Source organism: Spermophilus citellus, assembly GCF_964194105.1.
Source record: "Spermophilus citellus genome assembly, chromosome: 4".
NCBI lineage: Eukaryota > Metazoa > Chordata > Mammalia > Rodentia > Sciuridae > Spermophilus > Spermophilus citellus.
Genome location: NC_138185.1, coordinates 13,026,815 through 13,039,271, shown reverse-complemented (window position 1 = coordinate 13,039,271; position 12,457 = coordinate 13,026,815). Strand labels below are relative to the sequence as shown.

Sequence of the window (12,457 nt, the reverse complement as noted above, 5' to 3'; positions counted from 1 at the left end):
CTCGGGCTCAATGTACAGTCACTCGGGGAAATACTTAGTGATTCTGAGACTATCAAGCGGAGCATCAGAGTCTGACCCAGGTGAGGAGTTTAAGAACAGAAATAGACTTTCCCGCAAGAAAAAAAGGAGATTAACTTTGTTTTAGGGCCCAATGGAAAGGGGCACATCTTCTTTCCTGTAGACTAATCCAGAGGGTGGAAGCTAGGGGCCATCCGTGGAGCCCAAGTCCCAAAACAACACAATAGGCGAGAAATGGTGAAAATCCAGTCCTTAAGATAGTGTTTGAGCTGCTGGATCCAGCCACTCCTGATGCTAGACTTCAACTACATGAACCAATCAAGTCCACCCAATCTCCAGAAAGAGAGCAAGCCAATCAAAAGCCTTTCTATTGCAGATGACAGAAAGCCCAAGTCAGACTGCAATGGTGTGGAGAATGCCCCCCAAGACATTTATGTCCTAATTTCTGGAACTTGTGAATATGTTACACGGCAAATGGGACTTTGCAAATGTGATTGAGGTTATGGACCTTAAAGAGTGTTCTCCAGCTGGAGGCAGCAAGAGGGAGGCTGAGAATGGAGAGGTCTTTTCTGAAGGATCACGTGGGAAGCATCAGAAGGAAGGTGAGCGGCCTGTAGGGACCATGACCTGCCGAAGCAATGGGTCTGTAAATGGATCCTTCCCCAGAGCCTTTGCTAAGGACTTGGAGCTTGAGAGACACCCAAACTGCGGACCTGGTTGGAGCACGTCATGATGGAGTTCTGCCTAACGCTGTGACATATCAGTCTTGGTCATGATTTACTCAGGACCAGTCCACCAGTCTGATGAAAAAAGATGACTGGCCCTCTCATAGGTGCACTTCAGGAACAGCTGGATCCAGCAGCCTCAACACTTCTCAGGACTTGATTTCTCTACCTCCTCTATGGCTGCCTCCTATGCTGCTCCTTGCTCACCCTCCAGGAGGTGGTCCCAGCTGCTTCGGGCTGCAGGCTCCAGGTGAATGTCTGTGGAAAGAGCCTGTCTCTACAGGGCCGTGTGTCCATTCCTAAGCCAGTCTCTGAGGCTGGTAGCATGCAGTGTCCTTGTTCCCCAGCTCAGGGTCACACACCTACTCCAGTATAGAGCTGGACCCACGAGACTCAGGGGCTGGGAGCAAGGAGGCTGGCTCCCAGGAGAAACCTGGGCACAGTGGTGGGAGCTCAGGCAGCAGCCTCGGGGACCACTGGTGGAGAGGGGCAGGTCAAGGCCCACCCTTGAGGATGGTGGCCTCACCTTAGTTTCTGGAGGCTGACGATTCACTCTGTAGGCTGCCCTGGGCAGGGGGACACCCACACCCTTGTCCCCAGCATCCCACAGATGAGTCAAAACTTCCAGAACCCTCCCAGCCTAGCGGAGCCCCACACAGCCTCCTGCAGAGGACCATGTCCCCAAACTGCACTGCCGCACACAGGAGCCGCGGGCTCCTTGGAGGCTGCTTCACTGGGAGGCAGAGCAAATAACTGTTATTTATACCACGGCCCAGGGGGCCACACAGCTCTGCAGCAAATATGGTCAAAATTGGAGTCTGCGGCCTGAAGGGGAGCGAAGCTGTCCCCCAGGACCTTGGAGGCAGCAGTGTGTCCACCCACAGCAATGTCGGGCCCTCCAGGAGACTCCAGGGGCACCTGCTCACCCACTCTGCCAGCCTCGGCCCCTCCTGCCAGACGAGGACCCCTTCCCCAGCAGGGCCCACGGGCCTTCCCTAGGCCAAGTCCAGGCCAGCCTGAGCCCGAGCTGGGCTCCCCAGAGCCCAGGCCATTCCCCTGAAGAGCCAGCCACGCGGGTCAGTGGGTGGCAGATGCTGCACTCGGAACCCACAGGTCACATGCCCTCTGGGTGCCAGGCCCCGGGCGTGGGGAACAGCTCGGCTTCCAGGCAGGGTGAGGGGCCGTGGCACCCTCCCTGCAGCAGCTACCGCAGCCTGCCGAGGGTCTCCAGGCCAGTCCTGGAGGGAGGCGGAGGTTGGCAGCAGTGCAGCAGGCCTGGCTGACCACCTGGTGCTGTCCCAGGCCACCCATCCCCCTGGGCCCAGGTGCCCGGGCTGCCCGACGCTGCGCTTGGCCACAGGTCAGGAGGGAACGTGGGTCTCCCAGTTACCCGGGAGGCATGTTCCTGCTCCAGGTGCTCAGGCGGGAAAGCTCTGAGCCACCAAGTCCCTCTCCCTTCCCAGCTAGTGTCCCACCCACCTTCCAAACAAACTCCTGTCCCTGGCTCCTGGCCTGTCACCCACGTGCGTGCGCAGCGGCCACAGGCCCTGTGAGCACTGAGTCGGCTCGCAGAATCCGGCCTCCTGCCCCGCAGTGGCCCCCGCTGCCTCCCTGCGCCCAGCCCCAGGCGGCACCCCATGCCTGCTGGCCCTTCCGCCGCAGTCCCCTCCAGCCAGGGGGCTCCTCCCCCTGCTCCCCTGGTCCAGCTTCCCTGTGGCTCACCCTCTGGTCTTCTTTCTAGCCCCCCCCCCCAGGCAGGCACCCTGGGCGCCCTCTACAAGCGACAAGCCCACGCGTCCGCCCCTCGCTCGCGCCCACCCGCCTCCTCCCTGGCTCCCGTGGCCTGTGCCATGCAGGGCCGAGCTGCAAGGTCAGGTGCCCCTGGTGTGGCAGCCGTGTCCCTAGTCCTAGAGCAGCTCTGGCACGCTGTCCTTGCCCAGGGTGTGGCTCCTCGGCAGCCCAGGGTGCCCGGGGGCCTGGAGCTGACGGCACACTGATGCTCACCAGGGTCAGAGGTTGAGAAGGGCCACCCCTGCACCTGCCCGGCCCAATGCTCTCACACACTGTCCCCAGGCTAGCTCTGAAGGCGTGAGGCAAAGGGAACACTACCACCCCCCGAACGACCATGCTCACCCATCTGCAGGAGGGGCCCAAACCTCCTGTCCCGAGTCTCCAGCCAGGGCGGAGAGGCTTCCAAACCCTGGCCCCACTCCCGACTGCCCGAGCAGGAGCAGGGACCCCGCACTGAAGGCCCATGTCACGCAGGGAGGCCCAGGGGGAGGAATCAATTCTAAAAATGAAGTTTTAGGGAACAGTCTCTGGACCTCGGGTGCATCTGAGCTGGGCCCCAAGACATTTTATAACCTTTGACTGTGTTCCTTTATTCTAGAAGGTTCTTTCTTGCATCTCTCTGCTGTCTGTTTCAGTTTTACCATAAGCTGCCTAACAAAGCACCCCAAGCTCAGCGGCTCTGAGGACAGCCGTCATGGCCAGCACTCTGGGGCTGGGCTCAGCTGGCCATGGGGCCCGGGGCCACAGCAGGCAAAGGGCCCCTGCACAGCTGCCGCGCTCCCCGCCCGCCCAGGCCAGCACCGACTTCCCACGGGATGACCTCCTCCTCCTGGTTTCCCACCACTGTCCCCCAGAGGCCTTCTGGAGGGGGCCTGCCACCCACCCGGCCACCATCCAGCCCTCAGCCTCCCACCTACTGGCCTCACCCACCTGCTGGCAGTGACTCTTCCCAGAGGCCACCTGGGTCTCCTCCTCTCGGGTGTCCTCTTCCCTCCGCCCGGAAGCCCAGAGCCTGGGGGCAGGAGGGGCCCCTTGTTCCTTGCTGGATCCTTGCTGGCTGGAGGGGCGGATGCAGCTCAGGGAAGGCCCAGGCTGTGACTCCGCGGGGGCACGAGGGAAGGGCAGGCTGACGGGCGGGATTAGAGGGGACTCTCCTTCAGACTGCAGGCCTCCAGGAGCCACCATAGCATTTGCTCTTGGTCTTCATTGGTTTTGTAAGGACAGAGCCACACACATTTGGGGTGTCCCTAGGAACAAAGATGAGAATACAGTGCCAAGTCCCCGCTCTCCAGGCCCTCCGTCCAGCCCACCCTGACTCCACGGGCCCCCTCACAGTCCTGTCCAGGGCTGAACCTGGGCAGGTGTGTGTCACAGAGGCCAGAAGCAGAGGCTGGGAGTGGAAGCAGAGGCCTGGTGGGGGCCGACCAGCTCTGTCTGCTCTCACGGGGCTGGGGCTCCCAGTGTGGCCTGGGGATGCCCCATGGTGGACCCCCGACTCCACCCGCCTCCTCCCTGGCTCCTGTGGCCTCTGCCAAGCAGGGCCCATGTCCCCAGCCAGGGCGAGATGCAGGCCATGCCTGACCTCCCTGCTTCCACCCCAGGATTCCAGCTGAGCGGGGACTGTGGGTGCAGATGGTGAGGAGGAGGGGGAGGAGCCGCGCCATTGAGGACAGAGGGTGGGAGTCGCAGTGCAGGGCCTACAGACCTCCCCTCCCCAGTTTTGACGTGTTCTCTCGCAGAGTCCCCTTGTCCTCAGAGCTCTGGCCCGATGGCTTCCGGATGCCTGCTTGGAGGGAGCTCCTGGTGGGCGGCAGCCACCTGCCCCAGCCCTAAGCAACTCTACCCGTCGACTTCCTTTACTTCTGACTCTGTGAATTTGATTATTCTGGACATTTCACACAAATGGAGTCCTACCAGAGGCTTTGTGACCGGCGTCTCTCACTGGGCAACGTGTCTCCAAGACTCATCGGCACGGGAGCAGCTATCAGTATTAAGTTCCTGTTCATGGATACATAATATTCCACCTGTGGCCCACCATACTGAGTGTATCCCTTGGGTGGTTTCTGCTATGGGGATGTTAAGCACAGTGCAGCTCAGGACAGTGAAGTCCAGGTTGGGGATGGATGTGTTTTTATTTCTCGGGCATGTGTTCTTAGGAGCAGAATTTCTGGGTCGTGTGCCAGTTCTGTGTCTAATCACTTAAAGCTCCGGACAGACAGTTTTCAGTTCTCTATCCCTGCCAGCAGTGGGTGAGGGCTCCTGTCTCTGTGTCATCCCCAGCGAGTGGGACTTACTGGTCCCAGCCATCCTGGTGGGTGTGAAGTGGCATCTTGTTCCTGTTTGCTTTGATTCTGCACTGTTAGTTTTATTTAGTTATTTGTACCAGGGATTGAACCCAGGGGTGCTTAACCACTGAGCCACACCCCTAGCCTTTTTTATATTTTATTTAGAGACAGGGTCTTGCTGAGTTACTTAGGGCCTCGCTAAGTTGCTGAGGCTGGCTTTGGACTTGCCATCCTCCTGCCTCAGCCTCCTGAGCTGCTGGGATTACAGGTCTGCACCACCGCATCCTATTAAACCCAGTTTAAGTTAATAAAAACCAGCCCCATGCCAGGCTTGGGGAGAAATCTCAGAGCCACACAGAGGAGTGGGAAGGGGGCAGGGCCCCATCCCCCAAAAACAGCTGCCCTAAGTGGATTAACAAAAAATCATTGTCACACTGAACTCTCAGAGCTCTGGAGGTAACCAGTGTGGACTCTTCAGTGACCCAGGGCAGGGGCTGTTTCACGGCTCAAGAAACCAGGGAAAGCAAAGGAAAAGCAGGCAGTGGGGGCATCTAAGAAAAGTCCGGGGAGCCAAACACAGTGGCTCATGGCAAGATGCCAGGGCCGGCCTTCCCTGGAGCTGGGTTCCTGCAGCAAAGGCAGGGCCACATCTAGGCTGGGTGGCCGGAACCTAGAGCTGCTCTGGGGGATGCCAGGCCCCTTCTGGGCCTGCCGTAGCCATCTCTGGGTCTGGACAGATTTCGCAAGTCCAGCTGGGGTTAGAGCCAGAGAGCAGGGGACGGATGCCATCGGGGGTGGTGCTGGTCCAGGGAGACCCCGATATCTTTAGAAGTGGTGGGGGGAAGATGGGGAGGATGCTGGTATCCAGGACTGATGAAGAGGGGACTTTCTCGGGACAGGGCAGGCTGGGCGCAGCAGCAGGAACATAAGAGGCTCAGGTCCATGCTTCTCCCTCCGTCAGGCCCTAGGTGCCTACTCTGCTTTGTGTCCCAGGGGGCACCATGAGGTTGTAGTAGTATCTCTTTACTGATGAGGAAAAGGAGGGTCAGAGAAGGCAAGTGGCTTGCCAAGGTCACACAGCTGGTAAGGAAAGGGAGGCAGATTCAAACACAGGAATGCTGATCCAAAGCCCCTGAGTGACTGTCCCTTGCCAGGGGACCACCTCACAGGCGAGGCTGGCTTTGCCGGGAGGGGTCCCCCTCCCTCCCCCTCCCCCCTCCTTCCGGCTTTCCATCTCCCCCGCCCACCCTTCTTCCTTAACAGCCTTCCTCCGGCCTCTCTCTGCCCAGGGCTTAATGGCAGGAGGGTTCTCTGTAGCCAAGTCCATGGGGGAGTTGATCAAACACACCTGTACCTCAATGGCGGGTCCCTCTCCCCCAGCCTGGGGCTGGAGGCTGAGTGCAGCGAGGTGGGGGCTGCTGGCAGCCGGCGCTCACCCTCAGGCGGCAGCGCAGCTCCAGTGGGCAGCGCCCGCTGCTCCCACGCTCCTTCCATGGCAGACGTCTCCACGTGCATGCCCTTCCACAGTGCTGTCCTCAGGGCCCCGGGGCCCTCCCCTGGGGACGTGCCACCAGTGGGTTGCCAGCAGCAGGCCGGGAGCGCACTGTTGGCACGGGCCCCGGCTGGGTCCCTGGCTGGGTCCCGCTCTCCTCCACTTGCTGTGTGGCCCGGGCAGGCACCCCCACGACACTGGGCTCGGGCTGCCTCTCTGAGGCTCCTGTTCTGCTGCCCTGGGGGACACGGCCACACCCCCTGCTCGTCCGGGATTGCCTGAAGCCTGGACTCGGGATGGGGGACTGGGCCTGGCAGCGTCCCCTCCCTGGAGGCCACAGAGCTCCCACTCCAGCTGGATAGCACTGTCCAGGGCAGGGATGGGCCGACCCGGGGCACACTGACCTGCCCCAGCTGGGCTGTGCGGTGGGGAGCCCTGGGCCCTCCAGGAGGGGGTGTCACCCGGGGGGAGGAGGAGCAAGTGACAGCCAGACCCTCCCCCATCCCAGTGACCGCCGCAGAGGGACATGGCTCAGAAAGGGAGCGTCAGAGTCTGAGGACATGGAGAGACACTCAGACAAGGAGTCCCCGAGGCTCTCTGAAGGTGACTTCAGGGCAGGGCTGGGGCGATGGGGGGCGAGGGACACGGGAGGAGGGGGACCTGGGGCTGGCAGAGCCAGTTCACGTGGGTTGTGGAGGTGGGGCGAGGGGACAGCACAGGCCGCCCTGTGCTTTAAGATGGAGCAGGACACCAGAGACAGGAGCCTGGTGGCTGGAGGAGCAGCAGTGGCAGCCCCAGCTCAACCCAGGGGACAAAAGGGCACATGCAGGACACAGAAGCTGCCCGAGTGTGGTGACGTGACCAACAGCCCTCGCCGACTCCCAGTCTAGCTCCAGCTCTCAGCTGGTTAAGAACAGAGTGAGGCCCCGGGTCCTACTGCCCAGTGCCCCGTCCCACTGCCCAGGACCCCCTGTGGCTGCCCAGCACCCTGTCCTGCTGCCCAGGACCCCCTGTGGCTGCCCAGCACCCTGTCCTGCTGCCCAGGACCCCCTGTGGCTGCCCAGCACCCTGTCCTGCTGCCCAGGACCCCCTGTGGCTGCCCAGCACCCTGTCCTGCTGCCCAGGACCCCCTGTGGCTGCCCAGTGCCCCCTCCGGCTGCCCAGGACCCCCTCTGGCAGCCTAGCACCCTGTCCCACTGCCCAGGACCCCCTCTGGCTGCCCAGCACCCTGTCCTGCTGCCCAGGACCCCCTCTGGCTGCCCAGCACCCTGTCCTGCTGCCCAGGACCCCCTGTGGCTGCCCAGCGCCCCCTCCGGCTGCCCAGGACTCCCTCTGGCTGCCCAGCCCCCTCTGGCGGCCTAGCACCCTGTCCCGCTGCCCAGGACCCCCTGTGGCTGCCCAGCGCCTCCTCCGGCTGCCCAACGCCCCCTCCAGCTGCCCAGCGCCCCCTCCAGCTGCCCAACGCCTTGTCCGGCTACTGACTCTTCACACTCGTGTTGGTCACTGCCTGTTTGGTCATCTTACTGGAACACGCTGTGTCTAGTTGGGAGTCGCCCCGGAGCGTGCTTCATGACCTGGGGAAACACGGCGTTTCCAGTGTCTCTGGCTGGCTTCCCTGGGCTGCTGCGGTGTGTGGTGCTCAGCCGGGTGGGGTCCCCCATGGCTGGGCTCTGAGGTGCAGTCCACTGGTCCGCTGAGGCCCGGGAGTGGGCAGGCAGAGGCTGATAAGCAGGGTGGCCCTATCGGCCACAGCGGGAGGCCCAGGAGGTATCTGCAGGGCCAGGTGCCAGCCTCGTGCATGCCCCGGGTGACACCCAGCACCCTGTCACCCTCACTAGACAGCCCCAACCTGCTGCTTGGAGCCTGCTTGGTGTTTACATCTCCAGGGGACAGACAGGTGACTCAGCAGGAGCAGCAGCGGGGAAAGGGGGCACACACCCACTGGCTCTAGAGTGGGGAGACGAAAGACAGGCGGTGGCCCACCGGGTCCTGGGGAAGACCACGTGGCTTCGGGTCCAGGAGGCCACCAGTCCACTCTCTGGACCCTGCCTTGGTTTCCCCAGCTGTGGAGTGGGCAGGACGCTGGGAGGGCTCAGGGATCTCGGGCGGGGAGCCCCGAGCAGTGCTCGATGGACAGCAGTTTTCCCATGTCCTGGGAGGCTGAGGACAGCGCAGGCCCAGGAATGAGGCTGAGGCAGAGGCTGTGTCTGACAGGGCCAAAGGTCCTGGTCCACCTGCGGGAACCACCGGGCCCAAGTGGCACTTTCTCACCTCCCCTCTGCTGCCTGCTCTGCTATTCCTGCTGGCTGTGGGGCTGGGGCTCCACCCAACACCACACAAGGCTCCACTGAGTGCCACCTGACTGGTCCTGTCGTCCTGCGACACGCTGGGGGGGAGGGGACCACAGTTATTAGCCCATTTACAGCTGAACTGACCGTGGCTCAGCTCGTCACCCAGGGGATCAGCTCTACCTAATCTTTGCAGGGAAGAAACCAAGGCTCAGACAGAGTGGGAACAAGGCACCCCCTCCCTGGCTGTTCCTCCTTCCTTCTGTTGCCTGGAACTTGGACATGATGGTTGGAGCTCCCGTGGCCATCTGGGTCCATGAGATGACTTTGAGGAAGGAAACAATGTTTTAAGATTGTACTTGGGAAGATAAGAGCCTGCGTTCCTGATGCCACAGTGCTCTCACCCAAGCCCTGGACTGTGCACATCAGAATTCTTTCACATAGAAACAGATTAAAATCATTACAATGGATTTTCTGTAATATGTCACTAAACCTAATTCTAAGTACCACACACCATGTGAGATTGTGTAGGTCCAATCTTGGTTACATGGGATCGAAAGACCAGGTCAGGCAGGTTTAAGTGAAAGGGGGAACATTAGCTTTTGCAATAAAAAAGTCTAGGGTCCACCTTCAGGCAGAGTGGGATCAGGGAGCCCCATAGATGTCACCAAGACCCATCTCTGCTCTTATCCACTCCTGGCTCTACTGTCCCTTGGCAGGCTTCCTCTGGGCAGCCTCTTCCTATGCACAAATCCCTCCCCCAATAGCTCTGGGCTTATCTGTCCCCAGCTCGGCTTCCCCCAAGGGTTCCAGTGTAAGTCTCAGCCTGACTCACAACCCCGACTGGGGTGTGCAAATAGCCTTGAACCAGGGGCTGGGGCGATGGTCTTCACTGTGGAGCAGGCGGAGTGGCCCCCTGAGCCCGCTGAACCTCTTGTCCTGAGAACCCCAGAGCTGTTGCCCGTGGAGGCGCTGGGCCCTGGGCAGGCATCACCTAATCTGTACAGGAAAGAAACCCAGGTTCAGAGCAGGAATGAGGGACGCCCTCCCCAGGCAGCAGGCAGGGTGACCAGGCCAGCAGCACAGAGGTGACCCGCTGTGTGGCTCCCACGCTGTGGCCAGCCCAGGCCCTTCATGGCTACCCCTGAGAGTGGCCGTGGAGAAGCCCTTTCTCCTCTCCAAGGCGAGGTTCCTGGCAGTGGGGGGACAGGAAGGCCACAGATGGGATGGCTCTCGGGACCCTGACCCTGTGTCCGCCCTTGCCCCCGCTGGGGTCTCACGTCCAGGCTGGTCCTGCTCCCCCAGGTGTCCTCCTTCAGCTTCCAGGGTAACAGCTAGAGGTGGCCCAGTGGGCGGTGACCCTAGCCACACTGCCACGGCTCCGTATCCTGAGCCTCACCACCTCCTGAGACAGGAGGAGCCACCCCAGTCACAGGCCTCAGGGCTCCCCTGCCCAGTCCAGCAAGGTGGCCGTGACCGTGGCCTCCTCGCGGTCCTGCTGCTGCACAAGCCCCACAAGCAGTGGTTTCCTGGGGGTAACTCGGGGCAGCAGGGTCAGAGAGGGTGGGGACCTGGGGGCACACAGCACAGCAGGCCATTACATGGCAACCAGGGCTCAGGCCCTAGGGACTCTCACCCCAAGCAAGCCCAGGCTGGGCAGGAACGGGGCGGAACCACCCGGGCCTGCACAGGGCTGCCAGGGTCAGGCCTGCCATCGCTCGCTCCCCTGGCCAGAAGGAAGAGGCTCCAGCCCTGCCCTGCCTCCTCTGCCCCCTCGGTGCCACTTGACAGGCTCAGCTCCACCTCCCTCCTGCCACTCCGGCCTCAGGCACATGGCTCTCGGGTAGCACGTAGCCAGGGAGGCTGGCCCTCGACATGTCAGCCTCCACACACACACATATGTGCACACCTGCAAGTGCTCACTGTGCCTGAGTGCGTCAGGGCGAAGGAGGAGATTCGTGAGGCGGTGTGGACGTGCGTGACCGTGCCTGCGTGTACCTCCCCGCCGGTGCACCAGGTGTGTGGCTGGCTGTGCTCCTGGCCCAGCTCTGTGGGACCCGGGCCAGGCCGACAGGTCAGGGGCACACAGGGGAGGATGCCCTGCAGCCCACACCCACTCGACACCTGCTCTGTCAGGACTGTGCTGCTGCCAGGGACACAGCGGAGGGCAGGATGTCCCTGCCCTCGGGAAGATGATCGTGGCCCCTTGCACTGCCAGGCTCAGGGCATACCATGTTCTGGGTGGGGTCAGGGCCTCCCAGGTCCCCCTGCCCTTCACCTCTAGGGCAGTGCCTCCACAGGCCTCCTGGGGCTGTGCAGGGACTTCACTCTTCCATGTCTCGGTCCCCAGCTGTCACCTGGGCTCTCGTGGGCAACTGAGACATCCATGGAAAATGCTTGTTGAGTGCCTGGCGGTGGCCAGCCTGCGAACGTCAGCGGCTGGGGCCAGGTCTTCACTGGCGTCCTGTGGCCCTGCACCTCAGCTCAGCACAGGTGACCTCAGGAAACCTCTCTCCTAAGTCTTCCCATCCAGGGTCCTGAGTACTGGAACCCAGAGGGTGTTTCCCAAGACCCGAGGCCGTCCTGAAGGCCTGTATCAGAGGCTGCCCCTGGCTGATAGGGACAGGAAATGCGGTAGCCGCGAGTGGCCCTGCCGATAACCCTGGCAGTGCCCACAACCCCCTCCATGGCACCTCTTGCCCTTATCTGCTCTGGGTTGGGAGGCCGTGGGTCCTCAGTGTGGGGGAAGGGCAGGGAGGGCCCTGGGGAGAAAAGCAAGCCCACAGACTCCACCTGACGTGGCCTCTGCAGGCCTCTGGACAGAGCCTGGGCCTGAACCACAGAGGGGCAATCTGCACGTCAGAGACGAACCGACTGGGAAAAGCCAAAGCGGGGCCCAAGGACCCCAGAAGCAGGTGGGGAAGGTCCACCCGACATCCTCCCCCCTCGGGGTGACCTCTCTTGATTTCCAAGCCCAGGGCCAACCAAGGGCAACCCTGCAGCACTGACGGTGGACTCCACTGTGCACCCACTCACATCCCTCCCCCAGGTGGGTCGGCCAGCAGGTGGGCTTCAGGAGGCACCAAGGGCTCAGTGGTGGTGGCCACTCCTCACGCTGCCTGTGCCTCTGCTCCAGAGCCTCGAGCCTGCTCCTCCCAGCGTGTGTCCAGACCTCTCCCCACTGGCAGCCAGCACCCTCCACCCAGGGGGTGGTCCTAAACCCTCACTGGCACTTGCTGGACCTGTTCTGTCAGAATCCCTGCGGCCTGCTGGCCTTCAGACCAAGTCCACCCCCGACAGCCTATGTCAGCACCAGGTTCCCTGCTGAGCAGCGAACAAGGTACAAACTCCTGGTCCCTGCTCAGCAGGAGCAGGGCAAGGACAGGTGAGGACACAGACAAAGTGGAGCAGCTGACAGCGTGCTCAGCTGGTGAAGCTATAGGTTCCCGACAGAGGGGCCAGCAGGGCAAAGGCCCTGGGGCAGGATCTGCCTGTGTGTCCAGGAACAGATTGGAGCCCTGATGCTGGACGTGAGTGAGCGAGGGGCGGGCAGCAGGAGAGGCCAGGGCGGCCACTTCAAGGGCCATGGGGAGCATGGAGGGTTTGGGACTGGGGGAGAGGAAAGCTCTGGACAGTGACATGAAGCGCGGACAGTGAGGGGAGGTGGGGGCCCGCAGCTGGAGAAGACTCCCGACAGGTTCAGGAGGCAGAAACCCCGGATCTGCCACGTGGGGTATGGTGGTGGGGAGGGCCGCGGGGGTGGTGTCTGGCCTGGCCACTATGGCAGGTGAGGGGCAGCTGGAGCTGCACCTGTCCAGGACTCAAGCCCTGCCTGAGGGGCTGGGGTACGAGCACCTG

The 12,457-nt window shown here is 62.0% G+C and overlaps 1 long non-coding RNA gene across 3 annotated transcripts; it reads right to left on the bottom strand.

Moving 5' to 3' along the window:
* Positions 1-415: 415 nt before the first annotated feature.
* Positions 416-6,298, bottom strand: LOC308646582. 3 transcript variants are annotated; one of them, XR_014021427.1, is made up of 3 exons: positions 4,449-6,037; positions 2,877-3,781; positions 416-1,001 (listed from the first exon to the last, which is right to left on the bottom strand). It is a non-coding gene; the product is annotated as an uncharacterized lncRNA (long non-coding RNA). The 3 variants fall into 3 exon arrangements; XR_014021426.1 differs by lacking the exon at positions 416-1,001 and adding an exon at positions 6,168-6,298 and having other exon boundaries at positions 1,013-3,781; positions 4,449-5,845; XR_014021428.1 differs by lacking the exon at positions 416-1,001 and having other exon boundaries at positions 1,013-3,033; positions 3,465-3,781.
* Between the last annotated feature and the right edge of the window lie 6,159 nt (positions 6,299-12,457).